General features: G+C 34.3%; 2 pseudogenes; both read right to left on the bottom strand.

Annotated features, from left to right (window-relative positions):
* Positions 1–1,044: 1,044 nt before the first annotated feature.
* LOC125420454 (ATP synthase subunit beta, chloroplastic-like) lies at positions 1,045–2,936 on the bottom strand (annotated as a pseudogene).
* Positions 2,937–21,674: 18,738 nt separating this feature from the next.
* Positions 21,675–23,180, bottom strand: LOC125420458 (large ribosomal subunit protein uL2cz/uL2cy-like; annotated as a pseudogene).
* Positions 23,181–23,281: the final 101 nt, after the last annotated feature.

The raw sequence follows: 23,281 nt of genomic DNA on the forward strand, positions 1-23,281 counted from the left end.
AATCAACTTAGTCAAAAAGATAGTATTTTAGTTTCCTAATTTGATTTCTACTTTTTGTTTTAGGAAATTACCTTTACTTTTGGTTTTTATTTGTTTATTTGCTGGACAAATAAGTTTAGGTAAGTTACTATTTTATTATTTTCATTGTAAATTAATTAATTCCTAATTCAAAATAAAGGAATTAATTAATCAAAATTAGTTTAGGAAATGAGAGAGAAAATTCGGCCATGCTAGTTTCCTAATCCTATTCGCCGGTTTTCCATTTTATTTTTAGGGTTTTATTTTGTTTTCTCTTAGCCTATAAAATGGCTTGTTTTTTAGGAAGAATACACCATTAATAATATTCAGAATTTATTTTGTGAGATTGAATTTCTCTTTGTTTTTTTTAACACCTAAAACACCATTAGTGAATGAGTGTTTAGTTTGACTTATCAATAGGATATCCATAATCTATTGTGGCATCTTCATTATACCAAGGCTTCTAATCACAAGTTAGTTAGGGGTCAAGGTGACCATTAGAACTTGAACATAATTTGATCCGGGCTAATATTATACGGGTTTAGGCCTAGGTCGTCCCAGGTTCATATCAAATTTCTTGTCAAGATGAATATTACATGATCCAACATCATATCTCTTTGATTCGTTTGATTCGATATTGCTTATAAACAATATTCCATTTATAATCTATCAATGTGATAGATCACACTTGTTTCTCTTTGTGATGATAAATGACCTACTTAACTCAGTGGTTAGAGTATTGCTTTTATACGGTGGGAGTCATTGGTTCAAATCCAATAGTAGGTAGAACTTATTCGATACCAGCATGAATAGTCTCTAATGCATTTTTCTACTTTTGCTCTTTTATTGATTTTGTATCTTTTTCATCCTACTTTATTTATCTATTTAATTTTGAATTAAATATTTTTTTGTTTCACTAAAAGTCAATTCTACTTGATCATATTTGATTCTTATTCAATTTCAATCAGCAGAAGCAAACAAAATAAGGTGTATACCTTATTTTGCTTATTCGGACCAACCACCTAGTTACAATATCACATTGATAGCCTCTATTCATGTCCTAGCTCGTATGAGAGCGAGATTTGCTTCAATTGTTTGTTTTTTGCCTTCGGCTTTACTCAAGTTAGCTTCTGATATTTCAAGAGTTTGTTGAGCTTCTTGTGGATCAATGTCACTACCCTTCTCCTCATCACTTTCTAAAACAGTTATCTCATTATTACATATTCTAGCAAAACCACCCATTAGAGCCATCATTAACCATTGGTCGTTAAGGCATATTCTCAAAATACCGATATCTACAGCTGCGGCAATAAGCTCGTGGTTTGGTAGTACTTCGATTTGTCCACTATTAGTAGATAAAATATTTCTTTCACTTCTGAATCCCAAACAATTCATTTCAGGGTCAGTACACAAAGATTTAAGGTCATTTCTTCAATTTGCTCTCCATTTCTAAGTTCGTAGCCTTCGTAGTAGCTTCATCGATGTTACCTTTCAAATAAAAAGCCTATTCAGGGAGACCATCTAATTCGCCAGAAAGGATCAATTTAAATCCTCTAATTGTTTCTGCTAGACCAACATATCTCCCTAGTGAATCAGTAATACTTCTACTACGAAAAAGGGTTGTGATAGGAAACGCTCAATTTTTTGTGCTCTTGCTACGGTTAAGTGATCTTCTTCGGATAATTCATCCAACCCAAGGATAGGTATAATGTCCTGAAGTTCTTTGTAACACTGTAAAGTTTGTTTAACTCTTTGCACAGTTTTGTAATGTTCTTCACGAACGATCTGAGGTTGGAGCATAGTTGACGTTGAATCTAAAGGATCTACTACTGGATAGATATCTTTGGCAGCCAATCCTTTTAATAGTATAGTAGTAGCATCTAAATGAGCAAATGTTGTGGCTGGAGTGGGATCAGTTAAATCGTCCACGAGTACATAAACTGCTTGAATAGAAGTTATGGACCCCACTTTGGTAGAAGTAATTCTTTCTTGTAAAGAACCTATTTCGGTACTAAGAATGGGTTGATATCCCACATTGGAGGGCATTATACCCAACAAGGCCGATACTTTGGATCCCGCTTGGACAAAACAAAAGATATTGTCAACAAATAGAAGTACGTCTTGTTCATTAACATCTCGAAAATATTCTGCCATAGTTAAGGCAGTTAAACCAACTCTCATACGAGCTCCCAGCGGTTCATTCATCTGACCATAGACCAGAGCTACTTTTGATTCTGAAATATTTTTTTCATTAATTACTCTAGATTCTTTTAATTCTATGTAAAGATCATTGCCTTCACGAGTACGTTCACCTACTCCACCAAATACGGATATGCCCCCACGACCTTTGGCAATGTTGTTGATCAATTCCATAATGAGTACTTTTTTGCCCACTGCCACTCCCCCGAATAGTTCTATTTTTCCTCCACGGTGATAAAGGGCTAAAAGATCTACTACTTTAATTCCTATTTCAAAAATTGATAATTTTGAATCTATCTGTATAAAGGCAGGCAAAGATCTATGAATAGGAGATGTTGTGCGAGTATCTACAGGACCTAAATTATCAACAGGCTCTCCAAGCATGTTGAAAATTCATCCTAGCGTTGCTCCACTGACTGGAACACTTAGAGGAGCTCCTATGTCAATCACTTCCATTCCTCTCGTTAGACCATCTATAGCACTCATAGCTACCGCTCTAACTTGAATATTTCCTAATAATTACTGTACTTCACAAGTCACATTAATTTTTTGACCAACAATATCTTGGCCTTAACAACTAGAGCGTTGTAAATATTAGGCATTTTGCCTGGCGGAAAAGCTACATCCAATACTGGATCAATGATTTGAGCAATATGCCCTAGGTTGTTTTTTTCAAGCATGGGAACCCAAGGACTATAAGTAGTAAGATTGATTCTCATAATAAAATAAAAAGATGTCAAAATTTTTTGTGAAAATTATTGAAATAAAAAATAAATGTTCAATAGTAAGTTAAGTTAATCGATTAATTCAATATTTCAATCATAAATCAAAAATGGGCACTAGCACTCCACTTTGTTGGGGCCTTCCAACCGAATGCAATCCAATTGTTTACTTATTCAATTTCAATGAGTGAATTTTCAAGTTCAACCGAAATCCATTTTCAACATATGAAGTATATCAATAAAAATCTTAAGAAAGTCTTTCATTTGCCTATCATTATAGACAATACGAACCATATAATCTATGGAATTTGAGGCTGAACTCTATTCTATTTATGACTCCTTTTTTCTATCTCATTGGCCCTTATTTCATGTTAATACAAACCTAGGACGACCTACTCCTAAACCCCGTATTATATTAGCCTAGATCTAATTATGTTTAAGTTCTAATGGTTACCTTGATCCCTAACCAACCTGTGATTAGAAACCTTGGTATATAATGAAGACGCCACAATAGGTGATGGAAGGCCTATTGATAAGTCAAACTAAAACACTCATTCACTAATGGTGTTTTAGGTGTTCAAAAGAACAAAGAGAATTCAATCTCACAAATAATTTTCTGTATAAAATTCAAGCTTAATTCTTATTGAAAAATAAGCCTTTAAATAGGCTACAAAGTCACAAAATAAACCCTAAAAAAAAAAGGGAAAACCGACCATAGAAGTGGTTTCCTGTAGTGGCCGAAATTCTCACTCCTTTCCTAATCTAATTTAGATTAATTAATTCCTTTCTTTTGAATTAGGAATTAATTAATTTACAATGAAAATAATAAAATAATAACTTTCCTAAACTTATTTCTCCAGAAAATAAATAAATAAATAAATAAAAGTAATGGTAATTTCCTAAAACAAAAAGTAGAATCAAATTAGGAAACTAAAATACTAGCTTTTTTATCAAAGTTGACTTTGACCAATCTTTAACCTCTTTGCGCTCCAAATCAGCTTCTATATGCTTTTTAGGATGCAAAATAAGCTTATTATGGAGTCCCACACGTTTCCCTTGCTTGGAGGAAAGTGAAAAAACCAACTCAGCACAATACAGTAAAGCCAGCACAAAATACAGCGAAAATAGGCCAAATTTAGTAACTGTCCGTACAACCCCTTTTTGGACGATTTTGAAGCTGCTTTGACTTGATTCCATGTCCTCTTGGACATATTTATTGAATCCATGAAACATTGGAACCATTTCATGCTTCTCGGCCTCCATAATTGCACCAAAACCGCTACCGGGTCCGTACCGACTTCCACCACTTGTATGCTCAAAATAGGTCTTAGATCTTCGGGTATGGACAAGCCCTTTTGAGTATAAATTACTCCCTGGATAAAAAAAGCAAGATTATCCTTAAATACAAGCCCAAGTGTTCAGCCCGGTCTTCATCCGTATCAGATCGGCACCCCAACGGGTTGTCGGTTGAGTGGGTTCGGGCGGATTCGCATCATTCCCCTCCTCTTGAAAAGGATTTGCCCTAAAATCAGAGTCATCACCTGCAACAAAAGGAGACAAATCAGGAACATTAAATGTAGCACTCATATTATACTCACCCTGTAAATCAAGCTTGTAGGCATTTTCATTGATCCTTTCCAAAACTTGAAAATATCCATCTCCTAGCGGCATAAGCTTGGACTTTCTTTGTTCGGGAATCCTCTCCTTCCTTTGTTGAAACCAAAACCAATACCTCGGTTCAAACATTATCACAAAAAATACTAAAAATACAAGTTCATCAAACCTTTTAATATTAGCAAATAATCTTTCCCAAATTTTCAAATTTCCACTAAGTAGAGCTTTCAACAATGCAGATAAAGTTCTATGCATCAAAAACATCTTTAAATAAGTATCTTTAAAATTCATGACCAGCAATGGTTTCTTACTCAAGATAGCTTTATTTACATCTCCAAAACTCAAATAAATATTTTTATTCTTTCTTTCTTTCCTTTCTTTCCCTCTCTCTCTCTCGGCTACAACACATTTTTCCTCACTCATGGGTTTCTTGCTATAGCTCTCGGGTTTCTCATTTTTTTCACTCCAATTTCGGCCTTCTCTTGGTTTTTCCATTCAAGTTGGGTTTTAGAAAACTTACCTGGTTGGTCATGCACGGTTTGGACTCCTTGGACTCCTTGGACTCCTTGGATGGGTGTTGTTGCCGTGGGGGCCATACTAGTCCTTTCCTTGAGTTGTTCGGCCATCCTCCTTTGTTGTATTTGAATTTGATCTTTGTACATCTCTTTAGGAGTTAATGCCTTGAGCTTGAGCTTTTTACCTTTAAATCTAAAAACAATACTATTCTCTCTACCATAATGAATAGCTTCTCTATCAAATTGCCAAGGCCTACCAAGTAAAATATGTCCCGCATGCATAGGCAAAACATCACACAAAACCATATCCACATATTTATCAATGCTGAATTTAACTTTGGCTTGTTTATTAACTTTCATCTCACCATTATTATTAAGCCATTATAATCTATATGGTTCTGGATGTTTAATAGTTGTTAAGCCTAATTTATCAACTACCATTCTACTAATTACATTTGCACAACTTCCACTATCTATAATCATACTACATATGTTACCTTAAATTTCACATCGGGAGTGGAAGATGTTTTCTCTTTGAATTTGTTCCTCATCTTTGTATATAGTAAGGACCCTCCTTGCAACTAAGCTCAAGTCATCCCTTGAAGGTTGGAGTGTTTCGGGTTCCTCATGCTCATCATCTCCGACTTCTCCATCTTCAATTTCAGTTTCAGCATCACTTTCTTCACTTTCGGATTCTAGTTTGCCATTACCTTTCAACACCATAATCCTCCTATTTGGGCATTGGCTAGCGATGTGTCCTCATCCCTGGCACTTAAAACACATAATTTCATGAGTTTTAGAAGGCTTAGGATCATATTTACCTTCTCTTTTGTGTGCCTGGACAGATTCGGTTCTAGTGTCTCTCCTTGGCCGATTTGAACTTTCTTCTCCGACTTTTGGCTTTGGGTTGTTTTCAAAGGTAGGATTGTTTCTCCAGCCACTTGGACTTGATCTTCCACTGTTGGAAACTCCTCCAAACTGTGAGCCTACACTCCTTCTCTTGAATTGATGCTCCAATTTAATAGCCACATGCAACATCTCCTCCAGTTCCATATATTGTTGCAATTCTAATTGGTTGGCTATCTCACGATTCAAACCACCAAGAAATCTTGCCATGGTTGCTTCTCTATCCTCATTCATGTTTAACCTCATCATGAGCATCTCCATCTCCTTGTAATAATCCTCCACGGACCTACTTCCTTGAGATAGGGATTGAAGCCTTTGATGCAGCAACCTATGATAATGTGATGGTACGAACCGCTTCCTCATGGCTCCTTTCATTTGTCGCCATGTAGTGATCAAGTCATCACCAACTCTCCTTCAGGTGTTGTGCTCATTGGTCTACCATTGGAGTGCATAATGACCAAACTCCATTGCTACCAACTTCACCTTCTTGGCCTCTGAATAATTATGACAATAAAAAATCATCTCCATTCTTTCCTCCCATTCCAAATAAGCTTCCAGATCACTTTTTCCCATGAAAGGTTGAATGTTTACCTTGATGTTTCCAAGATCATCATCTTCATTCCTTGCTGGTCTCCCACGGATTGGCCTTTCTTGAGGTTCAAAATTTTCATCAAACCCCTCCTCCAAGTCATCTCCATAGTTAATTTCCCCGAATTCCTCTCTTGGTCGCCCTCAGCCTTCTCAACCTCAACCTCCATGAGCATCTAACCTTATATTTGGCACTCCTTGGGATGTTTCTAACCTATCCATCCTTTGATTTAAATGGTCAAATTGAGTATTCATCCGCTGTAGTTGTTTCAAGACAGCCCTCATGTCCATTTGCTCACCACTTCCCGAAGCTCCGGAACTGCTGTGGAATCCTATGGACTCTTCTTCATTAATCCTTAAAGGTGGATCTACTCTTCTCACCCTTGAATCTGCCATGTTAGTATAAATAATAAAAAAATAAATAGGACCTTACCAAATTCTCTCCCTCACGTGTTTCACTTAAATAAGGACTCGACACTCGTGTGTGCACACTAGTTTTGGCTTTTACCCTCTTTGAAGCTCACACTCTCTTGCCTTTTTCCTCTCAATGAATTATCTCAAAGTTCTAATTAAAACACCCACAAAACAGGAATTAGGTCATAAGTATATTTTAATTAAACTTATCAACAAAACAGTAGCAAAAGGTAAGCAATACCGAAGGAATTAACAAATCCTATTTTTCAGCTTTTCTAGGCAAAATAAGGCAAAACAATGAGAAAATTTTGGAATTTTTAAGAACTGAGCCAGATGGTAAGAGATTAAGGATTCAAGAATAAAATTTAGGAAAAAGAATTTCAAACTCAAACAAGAATCAAATCGAACAAAAATATAGAATAGTGTTGGTTGTTGTTCTTGTAATTCAAGGTTTTGTATCAAATCCTTTAACTAATTTTAATCCAATAATTTAAGCACCCAAAATTCCAAATATCCAGCAGAAAAAATGATTCTCCAAAAACTCCAAATATGTAACAAATAGTCAACAACGCAGCAATTCAAGGAAATTTCCAGCAAATACCAAATTCAACAAACCGAATTTTTTTTTTAATTCGGCTTTTTCTGCTTCTTTTTATTTATTTATTTTTTCACTCACAGAACATAAAACAACTGCAGTAGCAAAGATCAACACCATAAATTGCAATTCCACACCAAAAATCCACCAAACCCGTGGCCTCCAACAAAAACAAAAGTGCAGTTTTTTTTTTTTTAATATCTGTTCGAATTTTCTTTTCTTTTCTTTTCTTTTTTTGAATATATGAATGCAAATATTAAAGACTAAAACAGAAATTAAAAATAAATAAAAAAACCAAATTAACAAGAACAATGATAAAAGACAACCAACAAACTAGGAAACAAAAATACGATAGGACAAGGAAAACCTAATTTGACTAGGAATGAATTTTTTTTTTTTTTTAAGATACAGAATGTGTATGATGATAGAAGAAACCTTAACCTAATGCTAAAATTGCAGAATAACACAAAAAAAAATAAAGCAAATAAATATAGATCAAACCTGAACAAAATTTGGCTCTGATACCAAATGATACGAGCCTAGGACGACCTGCTCTTAAACCCGTATTATATTAGCCCGGATCTAATTATGTTCAAGTTCTAATGGTTACCTTGACCCCTAACCAACCTGTGATTAGAAACCTTGGTATATAATGAAGACGCCACAACAGGTGATGGAAGGCCTATAGTTAAGCCAAACTAAAACACTTATTCACTAATGGTATTTTAGGTGTTCAAAAGAACAAAGAGAATTCAATCTCACAAATAATTTTCTATATAAAATTAAAGCTTAATTCTTATTGAAAAATAACCCTTTAAATAGGCTACAAATTCATGAAATAAACCCTAAAAAACAAAGGGAAAACCGACCATACAAAGTGGTTTCCTATGGTGGTCGAAATTCTCACTCATTTCCTAATCTAATTTGGATTAATTAATTCCTTTATTTTGAATTAGGAATTAATTAATTTACAATGAAAATAATAAAATAATAACTTTCCTACACTTATTTCTCCAGAAAATAAATAAATAAAAACCAAAAAGTAATGGTAATTTCATAAAACAAAAAGTATAATCAAATTAGGAAACTAAAATACTAGCTTTTTGACTAAGTTGACTTTGACCAATCTTTAACCTCTTTAAGCTCCAAATCAGCTTCTATATGCTTTTTAGGATTCCAAATAAGCTTATTATGGATTCCCATATGTTGCCCTTGCTTGGAGGAAAGAGAAAAAGCTAACTCAGCACAATATAGTAAAGCTAGCATAAAATACAGCGAAAACAGGCCAAATTTACTAACTGTCCATACAACCCCTTTTTGGATGACTTTGAAGCTGCTTTGACTTGATTCCATGTCCTCTTAGACATATGTATTGAATAAATGAAACATTGGAACCATTGCATGCTTTCCGCCCTCCATAATTGCACCAAAATCACTACCCGAGTTCGCACCGGCTTCCACCACTTGTATGCTCAAAATAGGTCTTAGATCTTTAGATATGGATGAGCCCTTTTGAATACGAATTACTCTCTGGATAAAGACAGCAAGATTTTCCTTAAAGACAAGCCCAAGTGATCGGCCCGGTCTTCATCTGTATCGGATCGTCACTCCAGTGGGTTGTCGGTTGAGTGGGTTCGGGCGGATTCGCATAACATGTCCTATTTCCTATTTCAGATGAATGAATTTTGCATATTTTTAAATCTGGGATTTACATATACAACATATATTACTGTCAAGAGCAAATTTCTTAGATATCTCGATAAAAAAAAAGGTAAGAGATTAGAAACTTTGAAAGAAAAATAGTGGGTTGCGACATACATATGAAAGAGTATACAATAATGATGTATTTGGCGAATTAAATACCACGGTCTAATAACGAACCGTTGTGATTAGTTGATAATTTTGTGAAAGATTCCTATGAAATGTTTCATTAACTCCTAATTCATGTCGAATAGACCTTGTTATTGCGAGAATTCTTAATTTACGAGTTGTACGGAAGGACTTATGTCACCGCAAACAGAGACTAAAGCAAATGTTGGATTCAAAGCCGGTGTTAAAGATTATAAATTGACTTATTACACTCCTTACTATGAAACCAAAGATACTGATATCTTGGCAGCTTTTCGAGTAACTCCTTAACCTGGAGTTCCACCTGAGGAAGCAGGGGCTGTTTTACTGTATTTTACTGTATTAGCCTTTCTTATTTTTCCAAGCATGGGCAACGTGTGGGACTTCATATTCAGCTTATTTGGCATCCTAAAAATCATGTAGAAGCTTATTTGAATCTCAAAGAGGTCAAAGATTGATCAAAGTCAACTTGATCAAAAAGGCTAGCATTTTTAGTTTCCTAATTTGTTTTTACTTTTTGTTTTACGAAACTACCATTACTTTTTGGCTTTTATTTATTTATTTTCTGGACAAATAACTTTAGGAAGGTTTTTATTTTATTCTTTCCATTGTAAATTAATTAATTCCTAATTTAATATAAAGAAATTAATTAATCAAACTTAGACTAGGAAAGGAAGTATAGTTATGGCCAACTAGGTTTCTTTGTGTGTGTGGCAGGTTTTTCCTAGGTTTTTTAGGGTTTTATTTCGTGGATTTGTAGCCTATTTAAAGGCTTATTTTTCAATATGAATACAACTTTGATTTGATTAAGAAAATACTTGTGAGATTAGTTATCTCTTTGTTCTTTGAGAACACCTAAAACACCATTAGAGAATTGGTTGTTTTAGCTTGACTTATCAATAGGTTTTCCATCCCCTATTGTGGCGTCTACATTATACCAATGTTTCTAACCACAGGTTAGTTAGGGGTTGAGGTCCATTCCATTAGAACTTGAACTTAATTGAGATCCGGGCTAATATAATACGGGTTTAGGAGCAGGTCGTCCTAGGTTCGTATCATTTGGTATCAGAGCTAAATTTTGTTCAGGTTTGATCTATCTTTATTTGTTTTATTTGTTTTTGTGTTATTCTGCAATTTTAGTATTAGGTTAAGGTTGCATCCATCCCCTACACGTTCTGCATCTTAAAAAAAAAAAAAAAGAAGTTTGTGGCAACATTTAAAAAAAAAAAAAAAAAAAACTGTACATTTTGTTTATTTGGAGGTCACGGGTTTGGTGTTTGTTTTGGAGTTGGAATTGTAATTTTGGTAATTATTCTTGCTACTGCAGTTGTTTATGTTCTGTGAGAAAAAAAAAAAAAAGAAGGTAAAGCCGAATAAAAAAAAAAACAAAACAAAAAAAAAGGAAGAAAAAAAAAATATTTCGGTTTGTTGGAGTTTGATTTGTTTGCTGGAAATTTGTTGGAGTTGCTGGTTTTATATTATTTATTTCATTATTTGAGTTGCTGGAGAATTACTTTTGCTGCTGGATATTTGGATTTTGGTTGCTTAAATTATTTGGATTAAAATTAGATAAAGGAATTGATACAAAACTTGAATTACAAGAACAACAACCAACACTTTTCTATAATTTTGTTCTCTTTGATTCTTGTTCGTATTTGAATTTCTTTTTCTGGAATTTTATTCTTGAACTCATAATCTACTACCATCTGGTGCAGTTTTCAAAAATTCCAACGTCTTCCCATTATTTTGTGTTTTCTTGTCTAGAAAGCCAAAAAATTAGGATTTGTTGGATTCTTTCGGTATTGCCTACTTTTTGCTACTGCTTTGTTGATAAGTTTAATTAAAACATACTAGTGATCTAATTGCTGTTTTGTGGGTGTTTTAATTAGAACTTTTAGATAATTCATTGAGTGGAAGAAGGCAAGAGTGTGAGAACTTAAAAGAGGGTAAAAGCCGAAACTAGTGTGCAAACACGAGTGTCGAGACCTTGTTTGAGTGAAACACGTGAGGGAGTGAATATTGTGAGGATTTATTTTATTTTTGCAGTATTTTACTAACATGGCAGATTCTAGAATAAGAAGAGGGGATCCACCCTTGAGGATCAATGAGGAAGCGTTCGTAGCATTCCATGGCGATGACCAAGCTACCAGGAGTGGAGACCAAGTGGACATGAGAGCTGTTTTGGATATACAGCGGGTTAGTGCTCAAGTTGAGCATGTAAATCAAAGAGTGAGAAGACTAGAAGCCTCACAAGGAAGGCCGAATACAAGAAATAGGCAAGAATTCCATGGAGGACGAGGCCGAGGACGAGGAGGTCGTGAGAGGCCGAGAGAGGAATTTGATGAGGAGCCATTCGACGGAGACTTTGAGGAAGGTATAGACGAAACCTTTGCCGTCCAAGATAGAGCTGGCCATGGGAGATATAGGAGGGAAGATACAGATGATGACTTGGGAAATATCAAGGTTAACATCCCACTTTTTATGGGTAAAAGTGATCCCGAAGCTTATTTGGAGTGGGAAGAAAAGATGGAGATGAAATTTGACCGCCATAATTATTCGGAGGCTAAGAAGGTGAAATTGGCAGCAATGGAGTTTGGCCATTATGCACTCCAATGGTGGACCAATGAGCAAAACACTCGAAGGAGAGTTGGTGATGACTTGATTACTACATGGCGACAAATGAAAGGAGCCATGCGGAAGCGATTCGTACCATCACACTATCATAGGTTGCTGCATCAAAGACTTCAATCTTTATCTCAAGGACATGGATCTGTGGAGGATTATTACAAAGAGATGGAGATGCTTATGATGAGATTGAACTTGAATGAAGATAGGAAAGCAACCATGGCAAGGTTTCTTGGTGGTTTGAATCGTGAAATAGCCAATCAACTAGAATTGCAACAATATGTGGAATTTGAGGAGATGTTGCATGTGGCTATTAAATTAGAGCATCAATTCAAGAGGAAGGGTGTAAGATCATGGTTTGGAGGTGTTTCCAACAGTGGAAGATCCAATTCTAGTGGCTGGAGGAACAATCCCATCTATGAAAGCAAGCCAAAGCCGAAAGTCAAAGAAGAAAGTTCAAATTGGCCAAGGAAGGAGACTAGAACCGAATCTGTCCAAGCACCAAAGAATGAGGTAAAATTAGATCCTAAACCTTTTAGAACTCATGATGTTGTGTGTTTTAAGTGCCAGGGAGGAGGACACATCGCTAGCCAATGCCTGAATAGAAGAATCATGGTGTTAAAGGGCAATGACAAGCTAGAATCGAAAAGTAAAGAAAGTGAGGATGAAGCCAAGCAAGAGGAGGAGGACTTGGAGGATGAACCCGAAACCTTGCAAGCATCCAATGCTGAATTAAACTTGCTTTCTAGGAGAGTACTTGCTGCATACAAAGATGAGGACGAAATTCAAAGAGAGAACATCTTCCACACCCGATGTGAAATTCAATGTAAGATTTGTAGTATGATTATTGATAGTAGAAGTTGTAGTAATGTAATAAGTAACCTTGTAGTTGATAAATTGGGCTTAAAAACAATAAAACATCCTAAACCATAGAGATTACAATGGCTTAATGATAGTGGTGAGATGAAAGTAAACAAACAAGCCAAAGTAAAATTTAGTATAGGTAGATATGAGGATGTAGTCTTATGTGATATTGTACCCATGATTGCTGGACATATACTATTAGGTAGGCCATGGCAATTTGATAAAGATGCTACTCATTTTGGTCGACAAAATAGTATTGTTTTCAGGTTTAAAGGGAAGAAGGTCAAGCTGGAACCATTATCTCCTAAAGAGGTTTACAAAGACCAATTACAAATGCAACAACGGAGAGAAGCCGAAAAGCTGAAGGAAAAAGCAAGTATGGCACCAACGGCTTCACCATCCTTTCAAGAAGGTAAGAATGAGGTTGCTGATCAAGGTAAGGTTTCTAAGACTCATATTGAGTGGAAAGATCAAAGAAAAATCGAAAGAGAGGGGAAAGAAAGTGGCAAACCCGAGAGCTTGGAGAAGGAAGGGAAATCCGAAGGTTTGCGCCAATCCAAGGGGGAAAAAGAAAAAGAAAGAAAAGAAAGGTCAAGTAGCAACTTTTATTTGAGTTTAGGGGATATTAATAAGGTTATTAAGTGTAAGAAACCTTTGCTGGTCATGATTTATAAAGAAAATTATTTTAATGATCAAACTAACTTTGAAGAACTTGAATTGCCAAGTTCAATGATTTCTCTTTTGAAGGAATTTGGAGATGTCTTCCCAAATGAAATTCCAAGTGGACTACCATCCAATCAAGAGGGAAAAGGTGAGCTTGTTGTCCAAGGTAAGTCTTCTAATACTCAGGTTATGTGGGAAAATTTTAATAAAACCACAAGTGAGAAATTTGGTGCAAAAGCCGAGAGTGAGAAAGGTGAGATGGCCGTGAGTGAGAAAGGAAAAGGAAGACAAGAAAGGAAAAATATAAATTTTTATCTTAGCGTTGGTGATGTTAATAAAGTAATTATGAATAAGAAATCATTGCTGACCATGAATTTTAAAGATACTTATTTAAAGATATCTTTATTTCATCGAACTTTATCTGCATTGTTGAGAGCTTTACTTAGTGGTAATTTGAAATTTTGGGAAATATTGTTTGCTAACTTTAAAAATTGTAATTTTTACCATAATGAGCATGTATTTCTAGATTTTTTTGTAATAGTGTTTGACCCAAGAGAATTTGTTTGGTTGCACTTACGAAAGGAAAGGTTACCTAAACAAAGAAAGTCAAAGCTCATGCCGCCTATGGATGCACTTTTTCAAGTTTTGGAGCCGAATAACAAGAATGCCTACAAGCCTAATTTACCGGGTGAGTATAACATGAGTGCTGCATTTAATGTTGCTGATTTAACTCCTTTTGCTGCTGGTGATGATCTTGATTTGAGGACAAATCCTTTTCAAGAGGAGGGGAATGATGTGATTCCGCCCGAGCCCGCTCCACCGATAACCTGCTGGGGTGCTGACTCGACATGGATGAAGACTAGGCCAATCACAAGAGCTCAAATTAAGAGATTTAAGGACAACCTGGGAGTATTTATATAGGGGGTAATCAATCTCAATAGAGCTTGTCCATACTTGAAGATAGAAAGCCTATTCTAAGCATCCAAGTGGTGGAAGCCGATACGGACCCGGGTGACGGTTTTGGTACATTTTTGGAGTCCGGGAAGCATGAAATTGTTCCAATGCTTTATGGGTTCAATACATATGCCTAATAGGTCATGGAATCAAGTTAAATCAGCCTCAAATGCAATCAAAAAGGGCTTGTACGGACAGCCTCAACAATTTGGCCGAATTTGCTGTATTGCTTGCTGGCTTTACTGTATTTTACTGTATTAGCCTTTTCTTATTTTTCCAAGCATGGGCAACGTGTGGGACTTCTTATTCAGCTTATTTGGCATCCTAAAATCATCTAGAAGCTGATTTGAAGCTCAAAGAGGTCAAAGATTGATCAAAGTCAACTTGATCAAAAAGGCTAGCATTTTTAGTTTCCTAATTTGTTTTTACTTTTTGTTTTGGGAAACTACCATTACTTTTTGGCTTTTATTTATTTATTTTCTGGACAAATAACTTTAGGAAGGTTTTTATTTTATTCTTTCCATTGTAAATTAATTAATTCCTAATTTAATATAAAGGAATTAATTAATCAAACTTAGACTAGGAAAGGAAGTATAGTTATGGCCAAATAGGTTTCTTTATGTGCGTGGCCGGTTTTTCCTAGGGTTTTTAAGGTTTTATTTCGTGGCTTTGTAGCCTATTTAAAGGCTTATTTTTCAATATGAATACAACTTTGATTTGATTAAGAAAATACTTGTGAGATTAATTATCTCTTTGTTCTTTGAGAACACCTAAAACACCATTAGAGAATTGGTTGTTTTAGCTTGACTTATCAATAGGTTTTCCATCCCCTATTGTGGCATCTACATTATACCAAGGTTTCTAACCACAGGTTGGTTAGGGGTTGAGGTCCATTCCATTAGAACTTGAACTTAATTGAGATCCGGGCTAATATAATACGGGTTTAGGAGCAGGTCGTCCTAGGTTCGTATCAATGTGTGTATCTAGGGAATAGTCGCTTCAAAGTGAATTCTCCCTAGATACATTTATTTATTCAATTCAATTTTGGATCTATTCTTAGTATATGGAATATGCTAAAGATTCAAAACTCATTTTTATCTTTTTTTAAGAGAAAAAAAGAAGAAATAATCCATTAAAATCTATGCGAAATGCTTTTCTATTTCTAGAATGTTCAATATATGTTTTATATCTTCTATGCGAAAATGTTTCATTTTCATAAGGTCTTATTCACCGTTATTCAAAAGGTCTGATAATGTATGTATATTGGACCTTTTAAGGCAATTATACACCCTGGGATGCAATTCTAATTGGTCAATAAAAATATATTTCAATGCTATTTCGTTTTGATTTTTATGTGGTTTAGCCAATCTATCATGAAAAGTAAAAAGGGGTAAAGTAACTTTGTGTTGGTTTTTTTCTAAATGGAAATTTTCTTCTTCTGCGTATAAAAAGGGAATAAATAAATCAATCAAATTCCAGGAAGCCTCATGAAGTGCTTATTTAGGAGTTAAACTTCCATTTGTCCATATTTCGGGAAAAAGTATCTATAGTTTTTCATTCCCATTCGCATAAGAATGAATAATATGATTGGCATTTTGAACAGGCATGAATACAACATCTATAGGATAACTTCCATCTTGAAATTTATTTGGCATTTTTATACAATACCTGCGATGCCTTTCAAGTTGTAATTCAATACACAAATTAATTGGTTCCGTTAGGTTCGCTATAGCCTGTGTATTATCAACGATTTCCACCAAAGGTGGTAAGATGATGTCTTGAGTAGTTACATATCGGGGACCTTTGACACAAATAGACTCATCACGAGTTCCATAAAGGTTACTTCTCAATACAATTTCTTTCAAATTCATTAAAATTTCATGTACAGATTCTTGAATACCTATTATGGTAGAATATTCATGTGGTATTTCATCAAATTTTGCACGTGTGATACATGTTCCTTCTATTTCTCCAAGCAAAGCTCTTCGCATCGCAATGCCTATTGTATCGGCTTGGCCTTTCATAAGTGGAGCTAGAATAAAGCATCCATAATAAAGACGCTTACTGTCTATTTGTGATTCAACACACTTCCATTGCAGTGTCTGAGTAGAAACTGTTACCTTCTCGTGAACCATAGTAATATTATTTGATCAGATCATTGAATTATTTATATCTCTTGAAATATCTTCAATGTTTATTTTTATACATGTCTCTTTTTAGGAGGTCTACAGCCATTATGTGGCATAAGGGTTACATCTCGTATGAAACTTATTATGAATAGCTCTTAATGCCGCATCTCTTCCAAGACCGGGGCCTTTTATCATGACTTCTGCCCATTGCATACCTTGATCCACTACTGTCCGAATAGCAGTTCCCGCTGCGGTTTGAGCAGCAAATGGCATCCCTTGTCTTGTACCCTTGAATCCACAAGTACCGGCAGAAGACCACAAAATTACTCGACCCTTTACATCCGTAATAGTCACAATAGTATTGTTGAAACTTGCTTGAACATGAATAACTCCTTTTCATATTATACGCGCATTTTTACGTGAACCAGTATGTCTATTCTTACATGAACCAGTTCTTGGTATAGGTTTTGCTATATTTTATCATCTCATAAATATAAGTTAAAGATATATGGATATATCCATTTCATGTCAAAACATATCCTTTATCTTTGTTTCTGTATTTGTACAACGGTTCCTTTAGATTTATAGTCTTTTTTTGTTTAGGAAGATTATCCTTGTCTTTGTTTATGTCTTAGGTTGGAACAAATTACTATAATTCATCCCCGCCTACGAATCAGTCGACATTTTTCATAAATTTTATGCGCAGAGGCTCTTGTTTTCATACTTATCATTCCTTAGCTTAATACTAACTTTCTTTATTGGAAGAAAATAAGTTGCTTGAAATTTTTAACTTTGAATTGTACACCCCAAAAATGAATGTTGAAATTGAAAAAAACCATCTAATCATTGGAATCTTTTTTTGGAGTCTATAAACTATACGTCCACTGGTTGAATCATAACAACATATACGCATAAAAAAACTACTTATAATTGTTTCTGAAACATAATCTAGAATCATATTTTTATTATCTAAATGAATTCAGACTATACCATTGGGCAGTCATGCAGTAATTCAACCTTCATGAATCCTTTTTTTTTCTTTCATTTTAGGTCAAACTCCTTGAGGTATCAACTAATACGGGAGAGGTGATATTAGAAAACCGCCCTCTCTCTTTTCTTTTTTTTTTTCTTTTTTTTCACAAATATGAAAGTTCCGCATATAATTCACATATCAGAAGGATTACCATATATAACACAAAAGTTCTCCACCAATTTCTTCTAATCGAGCCTCTTTGTTGTAATTATACCCCGAGAAGTAGAAAGAATTACAATCCCCATTCTGCCTAAAATTCTCGGAATTCATTGATAGTTAGAATATATTCATAGATCGAGTCGACTAGTCCGTTTTAAATTTAAAACAGCTTTATATGGTCCTTTCCTATTCCTTCCATGTCGTAGGGTTAAAACCAAAAAATCTTTGTTGTTTTCTTGATGTTTCCGCATGCTTTCAATAAAACCTTCACGTAAAAGGATTTTAACAATGTTTTCAATAATGTTAGTAGATGGTATTCGAACTGTACTTTTTTTATTCATGTCAGCATTTTGTATAGAGGTTATTATGTCAGCAATAGTGTCTTTATTCATGATAAACTCAGATTATTGTTGTACTCGAATTTTGATATAATCAACATGCTCTTTTTCTATTTTTCTTTATTTTTTAATTATGAATTCTTAAAGGCATATACGTGAGACACAACCAATCTACTACTAATAATAAATCTCAATTTACTAAATAATCTTAATCAATTTCAGTTAAATATTATAACTATATTAATTATATTAATTATGTTATAATTAATTATATTAATTATGTTATGGTCTCTTCTTATAATACTTCGAGTGCTAATGAAACTATTTTAGTGAAATTTAACTGTCTTAATTCCTAGGCGATCACACTAAAAATTCGAGTTTCTTTTGGAATTCCTTCTTGTTCAATAACACCCACAACATTTTCATCATATCGTATGATCATACCGTTCTCACGTTTGAGTTCTTTACAAGTACGTACAATTATAGCTCTGATCACTTTTGATCATTCTAGAGGTGTATTTGGTACTGATTCCTTGATTACAGCAACAATACATCACCAATATGAGCATATCGTCGATTACTAGCTTCGATGATTTGAATAAACATTAATTCTCAGGTCCGCTATTATCCACTACATTCAAATGGCTTTGAGGTTGAATCATTTTTTTATCTGTTTTTTCAATTAACAAAAAGGGAAAAGTAAAAAAAAAAAAAAAAAAAAAAAGAAATGTTGTTTGTTCAGAACAAAAAAGGAAACTTGCAATTGTTTTTTTTTTTTTTCATCCAAACAACCTTTTCTTTTGGTTCTACGTTCCCATACTGAAATAATGAATTGAGTTCGTATGACGCTAGTGAAATAGCCTTTCTGGCTATATTTTCTACTACTCCACTCATTTCATAAAGTATTCTATCAGGTTTGACGACAGCTACCCAATATTTGGAAGATCCTTTCCCCGAACCCATACAGGTTTCTGTAGGTCTTATTGTAACTTGTTTGTCTGGAAATATACGTACCCGTACTTTCCCACCGCGGCTGACGTTTTGTGTCATTGCTCGTTGATCGGCTTCAATTTGTCGAGATGTGATCTAAGCGGGTTCAAGCGCTTGAAGAGCATATCTACCGAAGCAAATACGATTACCTCGATAAGATATTCCTTTCATTCTTCCTTTATGATGTTTATGGAATCTGGTTTTTTTGGGGTTATAGTTGATGGTTGTTAATTAATTCCATCTCTACTACAGAACTAGACAAGAGAGTTTCTTCTCATCCAGCTCCTCGCGACTGAAACGATTAAAAAATAATATCTATGTATTTATATTTATGTATTTAATGAATAATATACTGAAAAAATATATTGATTCATGAGATTTTTGGAAATTGCATCTAATCTATTAGAAATTTGTATATATTGTTTTGATATCTAACTAAACATGGATTCGATTTATAGAGAATTTTTATTTAGAGATACATTTAGAGATAATAGTATAGATAAAGTCATTTTGTTATATGGTTATAACGAATCTTTACTTTGTTTTGCTTTTTATTATCATATCAGATCGGCTAAAATTTAGAAATCCAATAAAATCAAAATTTTCATCGGCGGATATTTACTCTTTCAATATTCAGTTGTAGGATTAGTCTATGACATGACCTTTTAGAATAAATGAATTGGTTTTTGGTTCGTTCTGCCATCCTACCCAATGAATCATTAAGATTCGTTTTTAGTATAATCTTATGTATTCACAGGTTCTATCGTTCCCATCGCTTCTCGATTAATGGTTAAGCCTAACTTCTCCAACGGAGCCCCTAATGAAATTTGATTTGTTCTCGAGTCAATCATCTTAGTATTCCTTAGCTCGTGGTCTTGATTCTTTTCTATGAACATATTTGTATAATTATAGACCAATCAGTATTAATGCTTTGTTATATTCCTCGTTATGAGATGAATCATAGACCTTACATATTGGAATCATATATCATTGATATATTTTTTTTTTGTTTGCTCTTTCGCTCACCCTTCCATTTATCCGTATATTTTTTTTCTTTACAACTCAGACTCAGAGTAGTTTTTTCTTTTTTGTTGTTTGTTTACGAAAAAAAGATTTCAGTTGCTACGTTGATATGACCAATATATCATATCTCGACTAGTTTTTTATATCTAGATAATGAGAAACGATGAGCTGGTTATTAGTTTTATAATAGTTATTAGTTCACGATGAGCTGATTATGACTTGAATCAAATCGATTTGTTTTTGAATTTCTATACATGAAATTCCCTCGACACTAGAAGATATTTTCATATTTTTTTTGTACATAATTCTTGATACAGTTTTGTATTTTTTGATCTTCTTGTAGATCCTCCGAATAATTTTTTGGTTGTGCAAATCAAAGTGAATGATGACCTTGGGTTATGCCAAGTCTGAAACCAAGTGGATTTATTTTTTGTCCCATAATCCCCTGCTACTATACATATCATGACATCTCATTTTGATGTACTTCTTTTTTTTATTCATCCATGTTTTTTTAAGCATAATATGGCGTATTTTATTTGTACTTTTTATTATAAAAAAATATTTTTCATTTAACCTTAAAATTCTTCAAAGACAATTTTGTTCTTTAAATAGTTTGTATAATAATGTACAGCTGTATGTTTCAGTACAATAGTTATATGACAAGTGGGTCTTTTTATTGGATAACCTCATCCCCGAGCTTGAGGTTTTAATTTTTTCACAGTAATGCCTTTGTTAACTTCCACGTTACTAATTTTTAACTTTGTTTTGGTGAAACCTCTATTGTGATTAGCATTTGCTTCTGCAAAAGAAACCAATTTTAAAATGGGAGAACATACTCGATAGGGCATGAGTTCGAGTATCAGAAGTGTTTCTTCATAAGAACGCCCATGAATCTGATCAATTACTCTTCGTACTTTGTGAGTAAACATATCTATAAATTCACCTATAGCGTATTCTTCTATATATCGGTCCATCTTTTTCTTCTTTCTCATAAGGTTTACCTCTCACTAATAAACAATAAGTATCTATATTCACTTTTTGTATTTATTAAAAAAATTATTAACGATGAGATCTATTATCATTTTTTTACATGTCCTCGGAAACTTAGAGTAGGTGAAAATTCTCCCAATTTATGTCCTACCATATGATCTATTATATAAATTGGCAAATGCTCCTTTCCATTATGGATAGCAACAGTATGCTCGATCATTGTCGGTATAATGGTAGATGCTCGGGACCAAGTGACTATTATTTCTTTTTCTGTTTTTGTGTTAAGTGTACTTATTTTTCTTAATAAATGATTCATATTATTTCTTTTTCTGCTTTTGTGTTAAGTGTATTTATTTTTCTTAATAAATGATTCACTACAAAAGGATTTTTCTTTTTTAGTGAACATGTCACAATTAATTACTCTTTTTTTTTATTTTTTGTAAAGACCAAGAAACAAATTCTATTTACTACAGTGATGAAAAATCAAATTATCACTATATTTATTCCTTTTTCTACTTCTTCTTCCAAGTGCAGGATAACCCCAAGGGGTTGCGTGTTTTTTTCTACGAATTAGGGCCCTCTCTTCACCACCCCCATGTGGATGGTCTACAGGGTTCATAACTACTCCTCTTACTACAGGACGCTTACCTAGCCAACATTTTGATTTGGCTCTACCCAAACTTTTTTGGTTCACCCCAACATTCCCCACTTGTCCGACTGTTGCTGAGCAGTTTTTGGGTATCAAATGGACCTCCCCAGAAGGTAATTTTAATGTGGCCGATTTCCCTTCTTTTGCAATCAGTTTCGCTAGAGCAGTCTACAGCACCTACTGCTCTAGCTAATTGTCCACCCTTTCCAAGTGTGATTTCTATGTTATGCATGGCTGTGCCTAAGGGCACATCGGTTGAAGCAGATTCTTCTTTTTGATCAATCAAAACCCCTTCCCAAACTGTACAAGCTTCTTCCAAAGCATACGGCTTTCTGGATGTAGATGATGATATCTGTACAAATGGATCTTATATATATACCATATAATTCTTATATATATATATATATATCATATAATGAAGTACCACATGAGTGGATATATATGAATCAAAATCTACCAAATCACTCATATTATGATCTTCTACATCCTAGGTTTTCCAATTCCTTCATATGGCTTATGTTCTTCATGTAGAATTCAGACCGAATGACTCTATGAAATTATGTCAATACTTCCACATATTACGGGTAACGTAGAAGACATCTCTATTTTTCCCCCTGAGAATCCTTAGAATTACCACTGCTTAGCTTTAAATTCACCTCTGACCATCAAATGAAATCTGAATAACCCGTCCTCCTCTCTTTTAAACAAGGGCCGCTTCTAGTTCTGTCGGTGCTTGAAACAATTTTGTTTTCTCCATGTTACTATATCTCTAGAGTCAATAATTTTATATGAGGAACTACTAAACTCAATCACTTGCTATCGTTACTCTTCAGTTTTTTGTTGAGGTCTATCCTGTTAAGGTACTCAAATTGGATCAGTGATCGATTTCTAGGTTTCGTCGTAAACCTAATTGGTTACTTCCAATTACGTAAATTAATAGTTCAAACTGCACTCAAAGGTAGGGCATTTTCCATTTTTTATAGGAACTTCTGTACCAGAAACAATGGTATCTCCAATTATAGCCCCTTTGGGATGTAAAATATATCTTTTCTCACTATCCCCATAGTGTATGAGACAAATGGATGCATTACGATTAGCATCGTATTCTAGAGTTACGATTCTACCATATATGTCTTTTTCATTCCATCAAAAATCGATTTTACAGTATAGACGCTTATGACCTTCCCCTTTATGCTCTGTGGTAACGATTCCTCTGTCATTATAAACTTTACCACAATGATGTTGCCCATAGATCAAATTATTTCGTGGATTGGATTTCACTTGACTGTCTATGGCTCCTTTGCGTGTGCTCGGGGTAGAAGTTTTGTATAAATGTATTGCCATGCTATTAAGTATTTTGATATAAGTTCTTTTCTTTCTAATAGGTGGAATAGAAAAACCCGGTTGAAGAGTAATGATCATACATCTGTAATGCATTGTATGTC

The sequence above is a fragment of the Ziziphus jujuba genome, chromosome 7, assembly GCF_031755915.1.
Source record: "Ziziphus jujuba cultivar Dongzao chromosome 7, ASM3175591v1".
In the NCBI taxonomy this organism is placed as follows: domain Eukaryota; kingdom Viridiplantae; phylum Streptophyta; class Magnoliopsida; order Rosales; family Rhamnaceae; genus Ziziphus; species Ziziphus jujuba.